The sequence below is a fragment of the Symphalangus syndactylus genome, chromosome 14 (assembly GCF_028878055.3).
Source record: "Symphalangus syndactylus isolate Jambi chromosome 14, NHGRI_mSymSyn1-v2.1_pri, whole genome shotgun sequence".
NCBI lineage: Eukaryota > Metazoa > Chordata > Mammalia > Primates > Hylobatidae > Symphalangus > Symphalangus syndactylus.
In genome coordinates, this window is record NC_072436.2 from 63,258,312 (window position 1) to 63,266,617 (window position 8,306).

Below are 8,306 nucleotides of genomic sequence, written 5' to 3' on the forward strand. Positions count from 1 at the left end.
AGGTGTGATGGCGTGCACCTGTAGTCCCATCTTCTCGGGAGGCTGAGGCATGAGAATCACTTGAACCTGGGAGGTGGAGGCTGCAGTGAGCTAAGACCGCTCCACTACACACCAGCCTGGGTGATGGAGCAAAAGTCTGTCAAAAAAGAAAAAAAGGAAATCACAGCTTGAATATCTGAAAAATCCTCAGCCTATCTGTATTGCAAAACATAAGAAACATGTTCGGCTGGGCGCGGTGGCTCACGCCTATAATCTTAGCACTTTGGGAGCCCGAGGCGAGCAGATCACCAGAGGTCTGGAGTTTAAGACCAGCTTGACCAACGTGGAGAAACCCTGTCTCTACTGAAAATACAAAATGAGCCAGGCATAGTGGTGCATGCCTGTAATCCCAGCTACTCGGGAGGCTGAGGCAGGAGAATCGCTTGAACCCGGGAGGCGGAGGTTGCGGTGTGCCAAGTTTGCACCATTACACTCCAGCCTGGGCAACAAGAGCAAAACTCCGTCTCAAAAAAAAATAAATGTCAGGCGCTGTGGCTCACGCCTGTAATCTCAGCACTTGAGAGGCCGAGGCGGGTGGATCACGAAGTCGGGGGATCGAGACCATCCTGGCTATCACGGTGAAACCCTGTCTCTACTAAAAATACAAAAAATTAGCCAGGCGTCCTGGCGGGCGCCTGTAGTCCCAGCTACTCGGGCGGCTGAGGCAGGAGAATGGCGTGAACCCGGGAGGCGGAGCTTGCAGTGAGCTGAGATCTTGCCACTGCACTCCAGCCTGGGCGACAGAGTGAAACTCCGTCTCATAAAAAAAAAAAAAAAGAAAGAAAAGGAAAGAAACATATTCTGAACAGAAAACAAAAGGTGTGGCAGAACAGCCATATGATGGAGATCATGGGTGTGACTCATGGATTTAATCAGCCATCTCAGGAAAAGCCAAGAATGGAGATAGATTATATCCACAGAGATAGAGCTAGTTTGAAAGAGGAATTAAAAAGTGGGATGGCATAAAAGAAGACTGTCAAACTTCTTGGATTCTACAGGACAGGACAGTAAAGCTGTTAGGCTGCAAATATTTTCTTGAATGCTGTATCATTCAACAAAAGAGAATGACCATGAAGATGACTCAGTGGTCATCAGGGCTGCACCCTCCCCAGAGGCCCAGGGAGGACATCAGGACTCTCCCTCCCCAACTTGCAAAGGAAGGGTGTGGCTTAGGTTTCCTAGGCCAGGCAGCTGCTGCACAGCATCTTGGTTTTCTCTAGTAAGATTATGATTTTTCAAAGTGGATATTTTATTTTATTTATCCTGCTTGAGATGCATTGGTCTTATCAGATCTTTGGGTTGATATTTTATTGATTCTGGAAAATCAAACATTTTTGAACTATTTTTCTTCAAATGTTATGTTTGTGTCACTTTCTCAACTCCCCCAGTGACACCAATTAAATGCATGTTAGGCTATCTCAATGCATTACCAAAGTTTCTACCTTCTCTTCTGTGTTTTCATTTTTAGACTGCTTTCCGTATATTTTATTATGACTTTTCTTCAGGTCCATTAATTTTTTCCTTCATTTAAATAAAATCTGAAATCACTTCCATTCGTTAATTGAAAAAGGAACAATTTCAGTTTTAAAGTTTTCAGTTGTAAAAATTATACTCTATTCATTTTCAAGTTTTTATGCTATTCTGTTTTTTTAAGTAACCAGTTTCCTGATCAATTTACTATATTGGCTTTTATTTCTTTTTCTTTTTTTTAAAGAATTATTTTACTTTAAGTTCTGGGATACCTGTGCTGAACGTGCAGGTTTGTTACATAGGAATACATGTGCCATGGTGGTTTGCTGCACCTATCAACCTGTCATCTAAGTTTTAAGCCCTGTGTGCATTAGGTATTTGTCCTAATGCTCTCCCTTCCCTGCCCCCCTACGCCCCACCCCTGACCCCGGCAGGCCCCAGTGTGTGATGTTCCCCTCCCTGTGTCCATGTGGCTTTTATTTCTTAGGACAAAATCGTATTTGCTTAGTCATCTAAGCCTAAAGATCTAAAATGTGAACACTTTTTGAGAATATTTCTGTCGTCAATTATTTCTCCTGATATTTCCCTATAGTATCTCGTCTTGTGTGTCTTTTTATGTGCTGGAAATTGTATTTGATAACGATATTCCTAGGTCTTTGAATCACACAAATGAAAATGACTTAGGTCCCTGAAAATGTGATCATCAGTTTGCTTTTTGAGCTATTAGAAGAATAATAAATTATGTAAACACATTATATGTGAAAGAGAAAATATCAGTTTTCATAAAATATAGGACTTTTACTTAATATTTTAATAATAAACATCCTTAAAGTTTGATACTTTTATGCTAGTGCTATTGTTTAGAGTTGACGTATAAAAATAACAGATATTTGGCCGGGCGCGGTGGCTCACGCCTGTAATCCCAGCGCTTTGGGAGGCCGAGATGGGTGGATCACGAGGTCAAGAGATCGAGACCATCCTGGCTAACACTGTGAAACCCCATCTCTACTAAAAATACAAAAAATTAGCCGGGCATGGTGCCTGTAGTCCCAGTTACTCAGGCGGCTGAGGCAGGAGAATGGTGTGAACCCAGGAGGTGGAGCCTGCAGTGAGCCGAGATCGTGCCACTGCACTCCAGCCTAAGCAACAGAGGAAACTCCGTCTCAAAAATAATAATAATGATAATAATAGATATTCAAAACTCTTAAGAATTTAAAATATTTTATTCAGTGTCAACAATTATATAACTTTTTGGTTTGAAAAGTAATCTTTAGAGAAATATAAATACAGTTTGAATAACATCTGAATAAAAATGTATTTGTACTAAGGTATTTTGCATTAGATATTGAAGAACACTTTGATAATACATTTCTGATGTACTCTGCACATTGGAGTTAAGAAAGATCAATTTCTTTTGGTTATAGGTTGGATCACTTTGACCTTGTCCCCATCATAAGAATGGGCTTCCTTAATTTCGAAGATGTTCTACACACATCACATAGGTCAGGATTTATCAATATAGTAATCGTGCTAATAGAAGTTCCAAGTAAAAGAAAATCCAGCTTAAACTTGCCAACCAATAGAGGGATATGATTTACTAACAAAAGTCAAAGTATAGGTTTGAGGACTAGTGTATTTCAGTGTATTAATAAAATCATAATACCTGGTTTGTTTCTATTAAATCACACTTGTTTTCTTGTTTTCAGATCATTTCCCCTGCAAAGTTATCAAAGTGCTCCCCAAAAGGCATTAGGTATTTGCTTTCTAGTCTACATACAATGAAAAGGAAAAAACATCAGTTCCTGAAGCTCTCTCAAAACATCAACAGATGGTAGCCTGACATGGTGGCTCACACCTGTAATCCCAGCACTTTGGGAGGCCAAGGTGGGCGGATCACCTGAGGTCAGGAGTTCGAGACCAGCCTGGCTAACATGGCAAAACTCTGTCTCTACTAAGAATACAAAAAAAAAAAAAAATTAGCCAGGCGTGGTAGCATGCACCTGTAATCTTAGCTACTCAGGAGGCTGAGGTGGGAGGCTGAGGCAGGAGGCTGAGGCAGGAGGATTACTTGAACCTGGGAGACACAGGTTGCAGTTAGCCGAGATCATGTCACTGCACTCCAGCCTGGGTGACAGAGCAAGACTCTGTCTCAAAAAAAAAAAAAAAAAAAAAAAATCAACAGATGGAAAGACATGCCCATGTCCTCCCCTCGGTCCACTCTGGGAGCTTGGAAATGCTGCAGCAGGGAGTAGGCCCCAGGCTGGACCTGCCCTGTCATCACGACAAGTGTGTGCAAAAGTGAACAATAAATCGTTTCAAAAATACAAGGAAAAAAACCAAAACATCAACAGAATCTTCTTTCCCATAATCTTCATGCACCTCCTGGTCCAGATGAGTTCATGTTCCCATCTCTGAGCACAGGGATTGATTATGATGGCATTTATAGGACTGAGCGCCCCCACTCTGTGATCCAGCATGGAGTTATGATTTAAATCGCCACAGGAAGAGTACAGAGGCTTCAACAGAAAAAAAAAGGCAAATTTTCAAGTAAATGGGCAATTGGTTTGGGGAAGGTATTAAAAATTTCTGCTATATCAGAGATATGATCCAAATTACAAAGTGTTGCAAATCAAAACATTTATGCTTAGTTTAAATAGGTTTCAGAAGATGTGTGCTAGGAAAAACCATCATCCTCTGATTAAAGTTTCGCTAAGTTGCTGTCATGAATAGGAAGTGGAAGTGTTTGTACATGGAAATGGATTTTTTTCTGAGTTTTAAAAAGAGAAATTTTCCAGTTCTTTGAAATTATCAAATAAATTAACCATGAATAATCATTCCCTTAATAAGCAGAGTTATTTTCGCTTTTTTTTTTTTAAAATCCAAACACAGAACCAACAACAACAGTGATGAAACCAGAAAAGACAGGTCCACAACAAACGTACTGATATGGAGCATAGAAGATCTAGAATCACACAAAGATGTGCTCTAAGCCTGACTCACACATTGACTCTTGTGACAGTGCAAAACTTACAATTATATGTATATACAAAACTTACAATGATATGTATATATAACACTTATATGTATATATAATCCATTTTACCTGGTTTTGGGTCTCATAAGAATAACAAATAATTTATATTTGAGTAGCTCCACAATGAATTAGTATGTAGAGAGATTTATTGATTCATTTGTTTCTATTTTATTGTTAAATTGATTTAATTTTATCACAAATGAACATACCATTTTTACCCTCTTAACCATTTTTAAGTATACAGTTCAGTATTTAGTATATTCACATTGTTGTAAATCCAATTTCCACAACTCTTTCATCTTGCAAAAATGAAACTGTACACCCATTAAACAACTCCCAATTTCTCCCCTCTCACCCCCTAGTAACTATCATTCTATTTTCTGTTTCTAGGAGTTTGCCCACTCGAGATATTACATATAAATAAAATTATACAGTATTTGCCTTTTGTAAATGGCTTCCTTCACTTAGCATAATGTAGTCAAGGTTCATCCACGCTGTAGCATACATCAGAATTCCTTCCATTTCAGGGATGAATAATATTTCATTGTATGCCAAGACGTGTATCACATTTTGCTTACACAATCATTCATTGATGGACACTTAGGTTGCTTCTACTTTTTGGGTATTGTGAACAATGCTGCTTTGAACATGGGTGTAAAACTATCTCTTTTAGACCCTATTTTCAGTTTTACTCGGTATGTGTCCAGAAGTGGAATTGCTGGATTATACAGTAATTCTGCTTTTAAGTTTTGAGGAACTGGCATACTGTTTTGCATAGCATCTGCACCCCTTTAAATCTTTTCCAACAACGTACAGGGGTTTCAATTTGTCCACGTTCTAGACAACATTTGTTATTTTCTTTTTAAAAATATAGTAGCCATGGTTATTATTTATTTTAATCACCAGATTATCTTCTTCAGTATTTGTTATGCGAGAATATCAATTTTATTTTTCTATTATCCTTTTATAAATATTTCATCTAAATATCAAATAATTAAGATAATTTATTGTTACTGTTTTTATTTCAATGCTTTATAGTAAAGGCCACTGAATACAAAAGTATATAAAATATATAACTGATATATTTTGCTTTGACTCCTTTGTGAATGGCTATGAATAAAAATTTTTAAATAACTTACTATGTGCTAATCACTCCACAATGTTCAAAGTAGGCTTTAACATTGCCATGTTAAACTCCTCTACTTGTGATTTCTATATCTAGCCCAGTTGGCAGCAAGACAGTTTTGTTTCTTTGTTGAAATGGCTCTGGCTTTATGTAGACCATTCATTCACTTTCCATGCCACTTCCCTGAAATATTGGTGATTCATTTTTTCAATTCAAATAAACATGCTTTTTTTTTTCCAATACTCTGCTACATTCCTGATGTCATACAAACTATGCAAGGGGTCAAAACATAACTCTGGTCCTTTTCAGGAGAAACTCATAATATTTCATTAAAAATAACTTATGAAAACATGACCAAAATATGATAGACAATTCATTTGTCTTTTAATTAGGTAAATGCTTGTCTTTCTCAAATGTTTCACCTTCTTCTATAATTTTATCATTTTACTTTATTACCTTGTCTTTTGATTTCTAGATTATATTCATTTCTACAAGACCACCTTTTAATTTTTATTTAATTTTCTATACATTTGGCATTCCTGTCTGGCAAGCTTCCTTTGTTATTTAGTGGTATACAAGTAATTGCTTCTTTTTCATTTATATTTTACTGTCTGTGACATCTTCACAATTAGCTGATAATTTCTGTCATGCATCACAATAACTTATTGCTATAAATGTCCTATTTTTAAAATTGTTCTCAGCTTCTTTTCTCATTTTCCTTTTAATTCTTCATGTATTCTATTTTTTGATTCTTATTTTTTGGGCTTCGAAAATACCTTTTTATATCCTTCTGGATTACTTTAGTGTCACAATTATTCTTTAAATTTTATATAAGCTTTACATACATTTAGTATTTTATGGATGATATTGTATTTGAAGCTTGAGTATAACTACAAAATATCTTTTTTTGTCCCAAGACATTTAATAAAAAGAAATAATGTAGTTGGAGCAGATTAGTAGATGAAATGAATGACAGATGAGGAATTGCTATAAGCACTATATTTCACTCAGGTCATTTTAAAACCACCGTAATAAATACCAAATCATTGCATTGGGCCGGGCGCAGTGGCTCATGCCTGTAATGCCAGCACTTTGGGAGGCTGAGGCAGGTGGATCATCTGAGGTCAGGAGTTTGAGACTAGCCTGGACAACCTGACGAAACCCCATCTCTACTAAACAAAAAATTAGCCAGGCGTGGTGGTGCATGCCTGTAATCCCAGCTACTCAGGAGGCTGAGGCAGGAGAATTGCTTGAACCCAGGAGGCAGAGGTTGCAGTGAGCCGGGATCGTGGCACTGCACTCCAGCCTGGGCAGGAAGAGCGAAACTCTGTCTCAAAAAAAAAAAAGAAATAAAAAATAAATCATTGCATTGAATTGTATGCTCCAAAATTTTCTTCATTCCCAACAATAAATGGAGATAGGTGATTATAAGAACACAATTCAATATTGCTTGAAAACATACCAGTAATTTCATTGGAAAAATGTTTATAACCTAGAATATGAGCTTAATGATAAGAAACTTGTTTGCTGTGTTCAATACTGAATACTCAATTCCAATCACTGGCCCTGGTATGTGAAAAGAGTTTCTTGGTTTAAAAAATTTACTTAAGTTGTCAATGAGTGAGGGAAAAATAAGACACATTTTATGTTATACTACATACAATAGCAACAGAAATTGTGGAACAGATTTTCCTTTTTTTTTTTTTTTTTTTGAGACCGAGTCTCACTGTCGCCCAGGCTAGAGTGCAGTGGCGCAATCTCGGCTCACTGCAGGCTCCGCCCCCCGGGGGTTCATGCCATTCTCCTGCCTCAGCCTCCCGAGTAGCTGGGACTACAGGCATCCACCACCACGCCCGGCTAATTTTTTGTATTTTTAGTAGAGACGGGGTTTCACCGTGTTAGCCAGGATGATCTCAATCCCCTGACCTTGTGATCCACCCGACTCGGCCTCCCGAAGTCCTGGGATTACAGGCATGAGCCACTGCGCCCGGCCCAGATTTTACTTTTTAAATGCCAATTTTACTTATAATCTATACATAAAAGGAAAATGGGATTAGGTTTTTATTAACTAGAAGAAGCTGTAATCCCAGCACTTTGGGAGGCTGAGGCGGGCGGATCACAAGGTCAGGAGATCGAGACCATGGTGAAACCCCGTCTCTACTAAAAATAGAAAAAAATTAGCTGGGCATGGTGGTGGGCGCCTGTAGTCCCAGCTACTCGGAGAGGCTGAGGCAGGAGAATGGCGTGAACCCGGGAGGCGGAGCTTGCAGTGAGCCGAGATCGCGCCACTGCACTCCAGCCTGGGCAACAGCAAGACTCCGTCTCAAAAAAAAAAAAAAAAGAGAACATCAATAGAAGACATCAACAGAAGTCTTCTGAGTATTTTCATGCAAAGTTATATACATTTAAGAAACAACTTAGATGTACGATAAATAAAAAATTTGTTGTGCAATAAAATTACAGTGCAAGATGAACCATAATCTGTACAAAGAATTAAAAACCTAAATATGTCAATGGATCATAAGTATCAAGTGACAACAAATGAATAGATTTTTTTTAGGGCTCATAACCTCTGCTTATTACGCTTAAATACTGCAAAAGAAAAAATAATTCTTTTGGCAGGTTAATATTTGGATT